This window comes from Zonotrichia albicollis, chromosome 2 (assembly GCF_047830755.1).
Source record: "Zonotrichia albicollis isolate bZonAlb1 chromosome 2, bZonAlb1.hap1, whole genome shotgun sequence".
In the NCBI taxonomy this organism is placed as follows: Eukaryota; Metazoa; Chordata; class Aves; order Passeriformes; family Passerellidae; genus Zonotrichia; species Zonotrichia albicollis.
The window spans coordinates 5,144,432-5,160,850 of NC_133820.1; positions in this window are offsets into that span (position 1 = coordinate 5,144,432).

A 16,419-nucleotide genomic window follows, 5' to 3' on the forward strand; every position below is an offset into this window, starting at 1 on the left:
AGGAATGGGTGGGCTCTCTGCTGAGTAATTTAAAAGCTGACTTTTGTTTGGCTGTGACTGCATCATCACCAGCTGGGAGCACCAAAGCCCATGTAGGTGCCTGTGGTCAGCATTTTCCATCCCTGGTGTGCAGCTCCCTGGGGACACATGTCCTGATTTTTAGGGTCTGAGGCCCATGAGTTTGCTGTCTGCTGGCAGTCCTGCTGGACCAGTGCTGGCTATTGAGATACCTCCTCTGAAACACCCCTGTGTGACTTCCCAGGCTGGTCCTTGAGATGGCACAGCTTCCTGCCCACAGTTTTGGGAAAGCATCACTGTTGTGAATCTAAAAAGCATCACTTTTTTAGAGAGTACCTCTAAAAAGCCAGGGAGCCCTGTGGTCAGCTGAAAGGGCCTGAGCACAGGGAAAAGTCTCTGAACTGCCTTAGCAATGCAACTCTCCCTCTCCCTCCTCTGCTGGCATTTGACATGGAAATGATCCTGATTTATTCTGGAATAATAGGATGAAATGGTGCAAAGGAAAATTTTACACTGAGGATCGAGATAAATTGCCCAAAGCAAAGTCAGCCAAGAGAAGGGAGGGGGGATAGCATTGCTCTGGGCATTCCGAGGAGCAAACATCGCGGTGGAAAATAAATACGATGGAAACAACGAGATGCTGGCCAAGGAGAGCTGGCTGAAGCGAGGGAGGTGGATGCCGATGTTCTCACATCCTCCAAGGAATTACTCCAGCTCGGTGCAGGGCTTCCCAAAACCTCGCACCCCGCCCGGTGCGAGGCAGGGGCGGCGGCGGCGGCTCCCGGCAGAGCCGGGCGGGCTCCCGGAGGGTTTCTGACAGTCTGGCACCATCTGCTGGGGCTTCCCGGGACACGGAGCCGGACTGAGCCCTGCTGCCTCTGCCGGGGAGCCGGAGAGCCCAAAATCACCGAGTCCTTCAGGCTGGAAAGGACCGATAAGGTCACGGAGCCCTGCCGCCATCCAGCGCTAAACGGAGCACCACATCCAGGGATGGTGGTTCTGCCATTCAGCCCGTTCTAATGTTGTCTTTTTTTAGGGAAAATTTGGGAGAAAACCTCCAAAGGGGCCCCTCCACAAAGCAAACCCACACGGCCACTCCCCACAACCGGTTCGGGAAGGATTCCTTCGAGAAAAGTGGAAAGAACGTGTTTCTTTAACAGGCACAGCACCTCCAGCACACAAACTGAACAATACCGGATGACGCCACTCTTTCCCTGCTCTGAAAAAGATGACAAATTCAGAAAGTCTCTCCTGGGAGTGCTCGCCCTGTTCTCAGTCCCTCCAGCGCTGGGAATGGCTGCTGCCCACAGTAGGCCCTGCTGGGCCGCAAGGTGCAAACTCTCGGTGTTTGCCAGGCCCCGGTCTGGAGCAAGTTTGAGTGGTTCCAAAAAACGGAAAGGAGAAACAGTCCAGGGAAAAAATTTGCACTGCTTAGCTAAACTAACTAATGAGCAGAAGCAAAAAGCAAGAGCAAAGCAAAAAAACAAGCAAAAAGCAAAAACAAAAGCAAAAAGCAAAAGCCCAAAGGTGGTGGCCTCTCCTATCCCAGTCCCTGATTTGCTGCCCAAGCACTCCTGATCTGCACTCCGAAGCTGAGTTAACAATGGGAAGGCATCCCAGGGCCACTGGGATAGGAAGAGTCCTGGGAATGATGGAGTAAACTGAAGCAAGTTCTTCCTCTGCCAGATGGGTCCCAGCTGGGGGGTGTCCTGGGGTTGGCACTGCTCCCTTGGAGAGGTCTGGGAAGGAGCAGCAGCAAGGTGAGCACACATTGAGGAGCACATCCCTGATTTTTGATTTTGCAGCAGGGGCTGGGCATGGCTGTGTTTGCAGAAACCACCATTCTCTCTACTGTACCCTAGCTGGGCAGCAAGAACACCCCCAGTTACAGCTGCACTGCCCCTTCCCAAATTTGTCCACATTTTCTGGTTGAGGCTGTGCCTGTCCCCAGCCTCTGCCCCACACAAGCAGCAGACAAGAGATGTCCCGGATTCGCACTCACTTGTCCTTATTAGAGGCTCCAGTGGAGCAGGGAGGGAGGGAGATGGAGAAAGGCAGAAGTCTGCCTCCAGCAAGACGGTCTGCACAAATGGACTGGCTTATAAATGAATTTATAAGTTGAAATTGGCCTATAATGAGAGAGTTACTGAGAAAAAAGAACTGTGCACTGCAAACCACTTAGGAATCGGAGATCTCGGTGCATTATGTGGAGCCAGAGGGGAAATGCTGGGTCCTGTGAGCAAAGGCATCAGAGATTGCTGTGAGCAGTGACAGGCAAGCTAAGGCCAGTTATGCTGCCTACCCTGGAGCCCTTCACTGGCCCTGAATGCCTGCCCCAAAAATGCATTCTCCTCTGATTAAATTGTGAGAGTACTGGGCTCTTGAAACAGCTGCTAAATGCCGTCATTAGAAACGGTTTTATTTCAAGGCAGCTTTTACTAGTAATGGTTCTAGAGCGAGTTCTCCAGAGGAATATGGTTGTTTTAAGTTTTTAGGCTCTTTTTTCTAAAAATAAAGCAGTCTCCCAAGCCCACTGCTGTGGTTGAGCTTTGTGCTTACAGGCTTCTGTCGACAGCTGGCTTGATGAATGAAGATGTGAGGGAAGAAGAGCCTTTCAATGAGGAGGCTGTGCTTCCCAGGGCTGGGATGGCAAACAAGATGTAAGCAGTGATTGGAAACACGACATCCTGCACTCAGCACTCCCCAACATATGCAGAATCAATTTCACCTTTTGAATTCCTTGAAACCAGAGAAGTTGGTGTGCTTCCATGCATGTAATCCGTGGATTATCTGATTGGGAAGTCTGTGAAGATTCAGGTTTCTGTGAATTCCATGCAGCCAGGAGGTGTGGGGAAAGTTCAGCCTACAATTTTCCTTCTCCCAACAGCCATCTGACCCCCAAAGCTGTCCAGAACCCTCTTAACTGATTTCACCCTCACCCAGCAGCTAATCTCCACCTCGGTGCTGTCTTTCTGGGGTGCAGGGAATAAGCATTTCTCTCCTTTGAGTCTGAAATTATACATCACCAGCTGTGCCTCCCTCCAGTGCCTTCAGCCACGAGGGATGGAGACCAAGCAAGCCCACCAGGAGGGTCTGTTGTTCCCTTATGTCTCCACACTCATTCCATGACAAATCCACTCTTTGCACCGGGGAAAGCCACACTTTTCTTGAAAGCTGAGCAAGCCTGGTGTGCCCTTGGCATGATGGTGACCTGCTCTCCTTGCCTGTGCAAAGCTGCTTCTTCTTGCAGGGCTGCTGCCCTACCCACAGCCTGACCTGGCATTTCTCTTCCCGTGTTGGGAATGTATTAGCATATTTTCTCTCCTTACTGTCACATGCAGCTATAAAATCTGCTCTCAAACAATTGGCCTGGGAGCTTCCAGAGACCACTAATAGAAAGAGAAAAACAGCATCTATATAAGGAAAATCAGCCTCAATATTCAGCTGGCATTGCTCAAAGCTGAAGGGCTTCAAACCTCCTCTGTGACAGGGAGGTCTTAGGCAATGGGAAGAAATGCCAAGCAAGGAGTAAAAGCCAGGAGCAGCAGCAAACCTCCTGGGAATGTCTGCTGGGTGCCAATTTCCCAGGGGTACAGAGTGCAGACACACATCAGCTTTCTGGAGTCATTTTTAAATGAGTTCTGCCATCAGAAGTGTTCCCTGGCTCCTGCAGGATGAAAGGGGACCTGGAGGATGTTGGTGTGCATTGACCCAAAAGTGCACATCAAAGAGGATGCATTTGGTATCAGCCAGACACCCAACAGAAATGTCTTTGTGGGCTCAAACCTCCTGTGGATATGTGTGAACAACCAAATTTCCCTGGCTCTAACCTCTACTGGGGATAGCTGGGATAACACAGAGGTGTGATTTTTTCTTTAAAGTGCAGTGCATCTGTGTGCTCTGCTGAGGTCAATTAGAGCTGTGGGAGATCAGAGACTGATGAAAGATGAGTGCCTCGCCTCCAGAAGTAGTGATTCTTTGTTTTCCGAGTTCTAGTAAAGCATTAACTTGGGTCCATGAAGAACTCTTGGCTGCTCCTGCCCCTTCCCCAGGGCAAGGAGGCAACCAGCTAAAGGAAGACAAAAGGATGGCAGCAGGTTTGGGTTGCCCACCTCTCCTCCACCTGGAGCAGCACAGTGCTCCCCCCAAACACCAAGGACCAAGCAAGGCTTGCTTGTTGCTTGGCTCACACTGCATCCTCCCAGTCCCTGTGCCAAGGCTGCTGTGTTTCTGTCACTGGGGGAGAGCCAGGCAGCTGTTTGCTCTGTGACAGTTGCCTGGCTGACATCCCAAAGTGTTTTGCTGCTTTCTTTCCTCTCCTGACAGACAGATGAGTGGAGTTATTTGGCTGAAGGAGGTTTTTTCTATCACCAGCCTCTCTGGTGGCAGCCTTAGAACAGGATCATCCATTTGGCAGTCAAAGAGAGGCACTGCCTTCCCAGCACTGACACATCCAACACAGCAGTCCCTTGGCTGGCACCAGCCTCCTGAATTCCACCAAAACTGGAGAGACCCCTGGACTGATGTCAGGGTTGGGAGCTGCCATCTTTTGCTCAAGGACACAGGGGCAGGTGGAGCCTAGAACTTCTGGAGCACGGGGGAGAACCAGATCTCCTGCTTCTGTGCTCAGGCTCTGCCTGGGGTGAGAAAACAAGGATCCCTCAAACCTTGATGGGAAAGGGCTCCCCAGCATGCCAGAGCCAACTGTGGAGGAACTTAACACTTGCAATGCCTTTCTGTGTAGTGAGAGTCCTATGGATTGGATAAGTGGGTCCCAGCTATTCTAAATGAGCCACAGCTGCCAAGTCCTTAGTTGGGCAGCAGCTGTGGCTCATAAAGGTAACTGGGATAAAAGGGGTGGGCTGAGAGCCCTGGAGCAGCCTCTGTGAAGCCACGAGGAGTGGTGTTGCAGAGAAGAACTGCATGGTAGAAAACCAGCTAGAAGGTATGGACTTTAAGAAATATGATTGTAATGGTATGGGACTCTAGAACTATGATAACAACAATAAGATAACAACATTTCTGAGACATCCCTCTACTTGCTAACCATTCAAGGAAAGAGTCTGGGGGTCAGGCTTTGACGAAAGCCATGTATGGAAATCTGGAGCTACAGCTGCTACTGCAGAACCTAAGAGTCAGGAGAGAATGTCTGTGTGGTTTGGGAGCATTTTAGGGAGGTTTTATCCTATTCTGTCCACAAGTTTAGTGACTGTGGTCTCTGCAGGCACAGAGGGAGGGCAAAGCCCTGTTCTTGCACGCACAGCACTGGTAGGGGCTGTGATCCTCATCACTGGCCCTGGGATGTGTGCCCCTGGGAGAGAGGGGCCCTGAAGCCAAGGAAGAGCTGACTGCAGCTCTGAGCTATCCATGGCAGGGAATGCCGGAAGGAAATTTAACTAATGACTCTGCCCTGCGTGGTGAGAAAGGGATTTTTGTCACCTGGAGGTTACACTGTAGCAGGGGCAGAGAACAAAAGTTTTGGGGAAGGGATAGATGAAGTTAAAGGATAGCTGCTGGCACTGCTTTTGGCTCAGCTGGAGCTCATCCTCACCCCTTTTTGTTGCTAGGTCCTGTGGGTGCCTGGAAAGGTACTTTGCTCACTCCAACAGGTCTGCAGTGAGGAGGAAGATGCTTAAGTGAGAGAAAGAAAACTTTAGATGGTCAAATGTGTCTGCACTAAAAAAAGAGCAGGTACTCTTGAATGCCACGTAATGGGTGTCAACAGGGTGAGGAGGGAAAAGGACTCTTCTTACTTTTGTCTCTCAGGTATTATAAATGTTCTTACTGCCCTGTGGCTCGGGCAGATAATGGGATGCTCTAAGGCAGGCAGTGTTGTGCCTGCCCTCCTTGTGAGCTGCTTGTCAGCCCCAGCTACTTCTTATCCTTCTTGCATTGCTGTTTCTTCCCACCCCTTTTCTTTTGACATAGACTGGAATTAAGGGTGGGGTTTTATCACAGCCTGCCTTTGGGAATGGTAGATTTGTAGGGCAAAGACTCCTTGTGCTCTGAAAGGTAATTCCACCTAAAGAGAGAAAGAAGCAGCTTTAGTTCTTCCTGGCAGGGTGAAGTCTGTAAGAGCCGGCAGCCTGGAGAGAGAAAGGTGTGGAGAGGAAAGGAAGGCTCCTGGAGGGTGGAATGGCCCCCTGTCTGTTTCTGCATGGCTGTTATGCTAATGGAGGAGAACAGCCCTCAGGCCCTGGTGTCCTAAATCTTGAGCTTGTTATTACACCCTAATGTACATGGCACTCCACAAAACAAGAGGATGCCTAGGCTGCGTTGTCAGGGATGAGTTTGGGAGGCTCCTGTAGTGCTGCTCTCAGGGGAGGGGTGTGTCTGTGCTTTTCTTTTCTCCTGTCACCTGCTGAGCCCCAGCAAAAACCCCTTCCAGCAGTGGGGGAAGGCTTTTCTTGCAACAATCCTTATCCGTGGGGACCAGGATTAAGCTACAACCCTCCACGACTCATTTACCACACTCCACCAAACAGCCTTCGGTTGGTAATAATTTTCACTCACTGCAGTTTTGTGTTTGGAGAATTAATTGCTTTAATAAGGAGCTTAATTAGAAGTGCAAAAGTAGAATAAGCAGCAGAAATGTTGGATAAGGGCTGAAGAACGTTTCCATAACGAGAAATGCTGCCCTCCTGGTAGGAAGGGGTGTTGAGTCAAATGATTGCATGGCTGTGTCCTGCAGCTGGGTTCACACCTGGCTGCTGCTTCTCCTGGCAAAGCCACCCAGCAATGGTCTGGTACAGGGGTCTGTGCTCAGGGGAGCTCTGAGGAGCTGCTCTGTTTGGAAGAAATGTGCTTTTTGTGGCCAAACAGCATTTCCAGGCTGCCAGAGGCTTTCCCAACAGGTCTCGAAGTGCAATCCCAAATTTTTTAATGTCCTGGGATGTTAGGATACCACAGCAAAAGCAGGGGCTGCAGTCTTCCTGATGGCAAAGCACAGAGCAGTGCACCTTTGCCACCCCTTGCCTGCAGGCTGTTTGCACAGCCTGGTCATTCCCCCAGTGAAAATGAACATTTCTGACTCCAGCTGAGTTGAAGTGCTTCAGGAACAAATGAACTCCAAGGCAGAAATAGGCTATTTTCCCTCCTCCCCCCTGAAGCAGCTATCAGCAAGGAAAAAACCCCTCAATTTTCAGGGCAACTGAATCCATTTGCAAATGCATGTCAAGTACGACAAATAGTTTGGGCTTAAATAATGGAGGGTGGCTTTTTTTCAGTCTAAATGTTTTATTCCCACAGTTCCCAAACAAAACATTTCCCTTTTTCATTTTGAAATAATGTTCTGTTTTGAAACGTGATTTTTTTAAAAAAGCGCATAAAACAAAACATAAGCCCTCAAAATGAAGTAAATGGCACTGCATTTCTGTGTCAAAAGCAAGGATTTAGCCAACCCAGTGTGTTTATTTTTTTCCATGGTAGGTGTCAGCAAGCAAACTGGAAAATCTGCATTTTTGGACAACATGAAATTATTCTTCTTTTGCACTCCTAACACAGAGCTCAGAAATCAATTTTCACAGGTTCATTTTCTGAGCAATCTCATCGCTGCTGTCAAAATGATCTCTCTACTCTTATTTGTACCCAAAACGGGCAGATTAAGAATATTCTTGATGAGGAGGTGCAATTCCTCTTCCTGTGTCAGCCAAGCCCATTGGCATTGCTCTGATCTAAAGAAGATGGATCTTTCCCCCCCTTTCCCCCCCAGAGCAGCTCACGTTTCTGGTGATCAGGATCAGTGCCACCACCTTGTTCTCCCACAGCACCTGAACTTCCCGTGGCCCTGATTGTTTAATTAAGCCTTGCAACGATGCTGTGAGATACACAAAGCACACACACAGTGACTGCTGCCAAAATGCTCATCTGTCAGTGTTGCAGTCTTTTCTCTGCTTTTATTTTTTCCCCTCTCTCAGCCTCGCTTTGCACTTGGGCTTTCACAGCCGTTGCTGCCTGGTTCCTTTCTGACTCTGTGGGTAAATTGGCTGATGGCATATCTATCCCGTGCACTCAGACAAATCACACTGCTGAGAACTATTTATGGTCCCCTAAGCATTGCCTGATTAACTTACTTGGCTGGTGTGCAGGGCTGCCTTGCCAGCTGACAGAGGGAGCCGATGGCACGAGGTGCTTGCGCTCCTTGTGTCCCTTGCAAGCCTGGGGGAGGCAGAGGGCTGCCCAGCGATAATCACAGAGGAAGAAGCCCAGCCACCAGGGGCTGGCGTGTCCCAGGCCAAGGCTTGGCTAGTGCAGCTTGCTGGGGTTGTGACTGTAGCCTGCACATTGTTCAGGGGGTACCTGTCAGCCAGCACCACGGTGCTTTAGCTCTGCTTTGCAGGGGAAGTAGCTGAGGAAAACCCTGATTTCAGAAAGAGAATGTTTTTGGAATGTTTTCTAGATGTTTCCCTGAACCAGCTGTGAGGATCTGATCCTTCTCTGTCTTACTGCCAGCTCCTATGCCTCGTGCGGGTGGGTGTCTGATGTGCTGCATCCTGCACGGGTGCAAATGTCCTGTTCCACACACACACAAGAAAAATGCAGGTCCTCTTGTGTTTGTAGCTGACGGAAAAGGGCCCGGTATCTTTCCACGCTCTGGATGGCCGGTTTCAAGCTTGTTTCCCCGCTGCAGGTCCCGGTGAGCATCCCCGGCCGTGTCTCGCTGTAGCAGCTCTGTTGGCTGCTCAGGAGGGGAAATGCAAATGCAGCTGCCAAGAGATGGCGCAGAGGCACTGTCACTGCCAGGAGATGGGGACAGAGCTGCTCCGGCACACGGGGCTGCTGGCTCTGCCTCTCCTCTCTGTTTGCAGGCACGGGGAAAGGGCTGCTGCTTTCGGGAAGGGCCGAGCAGCTTTGTGGTGCGAGGGCTGCACAGCCCGGTGTGCTCCAGCACCTGCCTGTGCCTGGAATGGTGGAACAGCACCGCTCTGTTTCTCCATGCATCCCAAATATTTGCATGCGTGTGTGGAGCAGGCTGCTGGCGAAGGGGCCAGAAGAGTGGTCATTGTCCCATGCCCCCTGGTGGCTTTCTTACCCTTGCAGGGACAGTGCAGGAGTGGCGTTTGGGGACAGCAGACTGTGTTTTGTGTAGGTTGCTGATGACAGGTTGATGATGATTATGATGCTCTCCTTTGCCTTTCTCTCCCCCAGCCTCAGACACAGGCGATGTCTGTGTCCTAAGCTGCCCTCTGGTCATAAGCCATGGCTGGGAATGTCCAAATCAGCTTCCCCTCTGTGGAGGGGAGCCCTGTGCCAGCTCCACCAGCACCTCCCAGGGCCAAGGCAGGGACTGTCACCAGCCAAAGCGCCCACCCACCCTCCAGGCTTGCATCAGCCACTCTGGTGGTGCTCCCTGATGGAGCAAAGCAGCCAACTGCTCTTTAAACAGCTGTCTGCACCACTGCCATGAACAGCAACATTTATGGAAATGTATATATTATTTAAGGTGAAGCCAGGGTCAGCGTGTACCTCGGAGGAGAATCTTAGCCAGAGCATGAAAAGGATTGTGTTGATTTCTGAAATATTTTAGTGTCTTTTCCTTGAGAGAGAATATTGTGTTTGAAAGTGACTGTTCCAAAGTAGAAGGTGAGGTTTGCATTTGGGGAAAACCAACACAGGGTTTGTGACACCAGCTCATTCTGCATCCACCAGAAAGCCACTGAGCTCAGGGGGCTCTGAACTCTGGAGCTCTGCTCCTCCTCTTTGGTGAGGGGTGACAGTAATACTGACCTGGGAACAGCAGGTAAATCTCTGGGCTTAGTCTAGCAGACCACAATAGGCAGGGTTATGGCAATAAAATTCCAAATGCTAGAACCCAGCATCTGTGTAGAGAAAACTGTTCTGGGGGTATTCCTTGGATATAAGCACTTGCTGGCTTGTAAATGGGTATTTGACAGTGGCTTGATTTTCCTTGTGTTTGTGTGACAGCATCTAGATGTACATCTGCCAGGCAAAAATTCTCTGCTTTGATTTTAGGCCTGGGCTTCACATTTTGGAAGCCATGGATGCCTGTGGGATGGAGGGATAGAAATGTGAGCTTGATCAGTGCAATGAGGAAGGAGTCAAAACACCAAGGCAGCTGTATTTGCTGTGGAGAAAACGGATGGAGGCTGCAGAAAGCAATCACTGTTATGAGCAAGAGAGTGATGGCATCCAATCAGGAGACAAGGAAAGAGTTCATTTTGGAGCAGTAACTGGTGTTAGCTCCCCGTTAACAGTAATAATAACTATATCCTGGAGTGATGGCTGAGTTCATTTGGACCAGATACAATTATTGCTTTGTGTGCAACAAGCACCCTCAATTTGCTGTGCAATATTAAGCTGGAGTCAGCTCCCTTGCAGGCTCTGGTTTCCAGAGGCTGGGCTGCTAACAAAGTGCCCTCTTGCTTTCACACACCATCACTCACCACACGTTCACACACATCTACACTCTCTGATAAAATCTGGGTCTTTGCAGCTAAATGCCAGGTAGTATTTCTTTCAGAAAAATCCCAGTCTTCCTGGCAGGAGCCTGGGAGTCCCTCACTGTTGACTCAGAGCACCCTGTGCTTTGGAAAAAAGGTTGTCCAGCCCCCAAATCCCTTCTCCCCAGTTTGGGACTGGGGCAGCTGGGCTCTGTTGCAAGCACGTTTTGGGTGGAGAGTCTGGGCAAGCAGGGCACTCACCTGCCACTGGGAATGCTCTCATTAACCTTGGCAGCCTCCGTGCTTCCCCTGCCAAACTCAACAGAGGCCCTTGGGAATAATAAGACTGACACACCCCAAGCTTAAACTTGGACAGGCTTTTTAATACCCAGATGAAGAGATTACAGCAATGACCTACATGTTTATATGTGGCAGATCTGTGAAATGTGCAGAAGGCTTTCGCATTAGAGGAGGTCTGCAGGGTGGAGTTGCCCCAGCAGAGCCAGAGCTGCAGCCAAGCAGATCAGATGGTGCCTCCGGGGAGCTGGGATCTTTCTTGCCTTTGGAAATTCCCCATGCCACCCCTAATTCCTAGCCAAAACACTTGGTGTTGTGAGGCAGGAGTGGCAGGAGTAGCCTCTAAGGCCGCCAGAGGTTTCCAAGCATTTCAGGCTCATCTGCACAGCCAGTGCTGCCTTGTGCAGTGGGCCTGGGGTGTGCAGGTCCATCAGTGGCACACTGTGCCCTGCAAAGCCAGGTAGGTTTTGTGCGTGCCAGGGCATGCCATGGTATGATCTGGGATCCCCCACTCCTATGTCCTGATCTTCCATATTGGCATTAATTAAAAGCCTTTGGGGCACATGCAACATCCTCTCTTTTCTCCAGTAGCTTCCATGTGCCCTGAGTGATGCCCAAGATGCTCAGCTTCTGAATGACTGAATTCCTGCCTAGCATGTGGCTCTTTGAGAGATTGCAAAATGGAAACTGGCACAAAAGCAGTTTCCTTAAGAGAAGAGGTTGTTTTCTGCTGGCAGAAAGTACAAAGACCTCAGGAGCATTACCACTACACAGGAACCTCCCCAGATCTGGATTTTGAGGACTTTGTGAGATGGGATCTACTGAAGGAGCCAGAACAAGGGTTATAACTTGATAAATACAATATCTTGGGTGTTCTGTTTGATGATCAACCTCTCCCACAGCATGCCAGGCTGGGAGGTGCAGAAAAAAGCATTCTGTGGTTCAGGTGATGGGAGAGGTTGAGTGCCCAGCTTGTCCTCTGAGAGCCTCGTGTAGTGAGAGTCCTATGGATTGGATAAGTGTGTCCCAGCTATTCTAAATGAGCCACACCTGCAAAGTCCTTAGTTGGGCAGCAGCTGTAGCTCGTAAAGGTAACTGGGATAAAAGGGGTGGGCTGAGAGCCCTGGAGGAGCCCCTGTGAAGCCACGAGGAGCTGTGCTGCAGAGAAGAACTGCACGGTAGATAACCAGCTAGAAGGTATGGACTTTAAGAATATAATAACAACAGTATGGGACTCTAGAAATATGATAATAACAACAAGATATTGAATACCTTGAATACCCAGAGCCCCTGTGGTGAGTGGTGTCATAAGTTTGACTTCCTGTACATTCACCATTTTCTGGGGTGTTCCAAAGTGCTGTTGCAGTGACTCTCAAACCTCTTGTGGTCTGTGACTTGAAGGAGGATGCACACCTAGAGCTGGGAGCTGTGTGGAGGTGCAAATGTTGAGCTTGGTGAGTCTCTCAGCGGGGAAGGAGGGTCAGTGTGAGCCTTCCATGCTGTGGATCACCCGGAGCACGCAAACATCTGTGCCACTAAACTGCCAGACTTGGTCTTGTTATCTGGGATGTGATTGCTGTGCTGTTCCCATTTGGGCCAGCCTGAGCCCTAATTCCTCAATGCCTGCTGCCTGCCTGTGTGGGAAGACAGGACAGGCCTGCTGGGGTATAGGTGGCACTACAGGGGTTCTTATCCCTTGCTGCTCCTCCTGCATGCCAGCCAATGAACCCAAAGCCATCCTTAGCAGCACTTAGCACTGCAGCAGCAGCCATGGGGTCAGAGCAGTGCAAGTGCGGAGTCCTTGGGCCAGCGACAAGGAGAAAAAGTGTGTTGTTATAAATCTACAACCTGCTCCTAATGGCTTGGGGCTACAGGCATATAGATTAAATTTCAGTCCTATATTTCATACAAGTCACACAGTGGCATGTCAAGGTGCTGCAAGTGAGCAGTCCTCTGATGGTGTTTTGGACGTCTGGCAGGGGACTAACTAGAGCAATGAAATAAAGCATAACAACATGTAGGCTGAAGAATGGGAGAATTTCATAGTGGTGAGATCAGGGCTGTAAAATAGCTTCTGGAAACTTCTCCATGATTGGGTTATTTAAAAAAAAAAGATTGGACAAGTGTTAGATGGTGTATATTAGCCTAGTGGTGTGAAAATCATGGCAATTCTGTCAGAAAAAGGATGACAGAAGGGTTTGCTGTTCCATTTTCAGCAGCGTTGCTCTGAATGCTGTTTACTTTTCTTTGGAGAGTTGGGAAGCAGGTTGTTTCATTATTTTGTGTTTGGGAAGAGGAGGATTCTTCAGTTGTCAATCTCAGAGTGAGAGAAAAAGAAAGATATTTTAATTCTGGAGTATTTAGCTTGTGCACTTTCCCGTGGAGCTGAGGGGGGCTGGAGGAACTTGCACCCCTCTGGGACAGCTTCCCCCCGAGAGGTTTGGACACAATTCCTGCTGGTTGTCCTGAGGGATGCCTCTCTGCAGCTGTGAGAGTCAGGAATGGGAGGGGGAGACTGGCACCAAGGTGGTGCCACCTTGCTGGATGCTGCTTCCTTTTGGGCTGCCCAGTTTTCTCTGTGCACGGATGGGCAGGAAAGCTGCAGCACAGCAGACAAGGGTGAGCAACAACCCAGTGATTCCCCAGCCTTGTTCCCTTGCAAAGCCATCCCTGAACACATCCTTAGCCTTCCTACCTGTCCCAGCATGGCTTTTCCCAGCCTGTGCATGGTAGGCCAGCAGGAAACATTTGGCCAGCGAGCAAAAGCAGCTCTTCATTTAGTGCTGTAAGTGAAGGGTCTTTGTCTCCAGCAATAGCTTCCTTCAGCCCACAGCTAGCTCCTGACTGTTCTCTCCTGTGTAACAGCAGCAAGCTCTTTATTTTTGGGCACCCTGCCACAGCAGCCAGCCCACCAAGGCCAGCAGTGCCCTCAGGGATGCAGGGACCAGCCCATGGGGCCACCACAGGGCAGGTGAAGGTGCCCCTCACCCCAGGAAGGCTGCCTGGGTGTGGGTGTTTGTTGGGGGAAGCTCAGTCCTCAGTATAAAGTGACGAGCTGGTAATAAATATTCAGTTTATTTAGAATTGCAAATACCAGGGGAAGGAAACCAGTAAACAAAAGAGGCCTCAATCGGCATCGTGGCTGAAATTCTGGAATGTTGGACTGCAGGGATGGATACAGGAGGGACAGAAGGCAGCGAGTGGTCAGCCAGCCTGTGTGCTTGCAATTAAAACAAATTCAAGTCTAAGAAAGCAGAAACTCTAAAAGGAAGCTGCTTAAGTTAGGCTCTTCTTAATGAGAGACAAATACACTAGAAAATATTGCCTGCTAACAGTATTCATAAGCTGCTCCCAAGATGTTTTGATTAAACCACAGTTGTCTTTCTAGTGTACTAATGGTTTTTAATCTCTCTTGATGCCTAGGGGCGAAGGGGTCTACTGATTCACAGCAGCTTGGTGAGCTGAAACTTGTCCCTGGTGAATGCATCTCTCATGCCAGAACCACGGCTTTTAATTTTTAAAAATGTGAGTTTTTAGCAAAGGGAGAACCCTTAGCATGTGAGCGGGGCCTAAGTGCCACGTGCCTGGATATGAAGGGGGCTCCTCTGGGACAAAGATTCTTGCTTCTCCCCTTCTCCTGGGGCTGCCCTGAATTATAATTCTGGCACTATTTTACTGCTAGGCAAAATTTAATTGTGTTTGCTGCCTGGCTGGTGTGGAGGAGAAGAGGACAGTGAATGCTGCAGCTCCCGTGCTGACCTGTGAGCAGTGGGCAAGAACAGGGGCTGCACAAGGTAAGGAAGGTCAAGGCTCCTCTCAGGGCCTTCCCACCTCTCCAAAAGCCATAGGGAATGATGCTGGGGGACTGCCAATGCCTCTTGCTTCATGGGAGGCCCCTCCTAAGCAGAGGGGGCTTGCCAAAGTATTGGAGGCAGAGGCACCACATGGGGAAGTGTGAGAGCACAGCCATACCTCAGCCAGAACTGTTCTGGGAGTGAACTACAGGTGCTCAGTACAGAGCCATTGTGCCAATCCCTCCCCTTTGTGCTTCCCTTCTTGCCAACAGTGATGGGATGGCCCCAAGCCTTAACAGGGCTTCTCATGTCTTGGAAATTTGGCTTCATCTTCCCTGTGAGCGTCATCTGGTTGTGCCACCTGGCTGGTTCATAGGCAGTGTTCTAATTACAGAATTTTTTTAGTTAAGAGATGGGACATGAGAGTGCTGATTTCTGGTGTTCTGTGCCCCTCATGTCATACAGGAATGCTGGGAGGTGAGGGCAGTGAGTTGGGCTTGATTTCTGGGCAATATGGGAAAGGAACACTTTTTGTGCCCTAAAGCCATGCTCTGGGCTTACACCAAATTGGGAGCACACCTTCCTGTGTGCCAGCAGGCTGTGTGTGTTTGGTGCTCAGCCTCCTACAGAGATGTCTATAGGGGCCTGAGTAAATATTATGTATGGCAGTAAAAGATCTCTGTATTGTATAAGTGACCCTGCCCCAATTCTAGTTATTGTAAATTGGGTGGCAGCTGTGGCCCGTGGAGGTAGCTGGGATAAAAGGGGGTGGGTTGATCAGGGAGAGCCTTGGGAGAGCCCTGATGAAGAAGTAGGAACAACTCTGCTGTGAAGAGCTGCTGTGAGAAAACCACCCTGAAGGTATGAGACCCTAGAAATATGATATATAACAATATGAATTACAACAGATGTCAATACCTCCCTACTTTTCACAGCCCCCCTGTTTATTCAGCATTCCTGGCCACCTTCATTTACCTGTGACTCTACCATGGGTGGGCAGCCAGGGCTCACCACCAGCCATTGAGCCCCTCTTTCCCAACCCATCCCAAAACCCACAGCCAGCAACCCCTTCCATTCAATTTTGTCCCCTCAGTTTCTTCCCCAGCCTCATCTTAGCAGCTTTCACAGAAAAAAAGAAAACATCTGGGAAGGGAGGAGAGGCTTTTCTGTCAGCAGGTATGAGGGGAAGGCTCTGCCTGCCAGGGGCTTGCATGGCACATGGCACGGGCCTGCCTCCCGCTTCCTGTCTGGGCTGGGCACCAGGGAGCATCCCTGATGAGAGCAGACAGTTCCTCTGTCCTCTGGGTACAGTAGCTGCTTGTTGCTCACACAGAATGAAAACATATTAAAGTACAAAACTGCTGCACTAGTCATTTTCCAATTCCCCACTTGGAGAACTGGCTTCCCAGGAAAATAGGTCACTTACATAAAAAGCACCTTATTATCACACCAGAGCAGTGAAGGAAAGAGATGGCTCAAGAGACACTTTCATTTTGAGCCCCTGTTCCAGGGTACTTAGATATTTCTGGAAAATTGACCCTTTGGGCTGCAATTTCTCATGCTCCTTTTCAGCCCATAAGGTGAATTTCAGGGCCTCATTCCCTCCACTGAGACAGATAAAGTCAGGGAGGGAAATGTGTTACATCTTAACCCCTGGGAGAGCTGTGCATCCAAACTCACCACTCTCCATGGGGCTTGGGGTGAGCCATTATCTCTGATTTTTTTATCAAGGTGAGGAAGACTCCCAGAGACTGTAGGCTTGTCCTTCCTCTTCCTCCTGCAGTAACCCCCACCCTCCCCAGAGATTAATCTGCTTTTCCCCATAGTTCATGCTGATCCTGAGGGCACTGGAGATATGGAAGGCAGCAAAGTGACCACCCTGTGAGGAAGGTAAAAGTTATCTAGCTTTC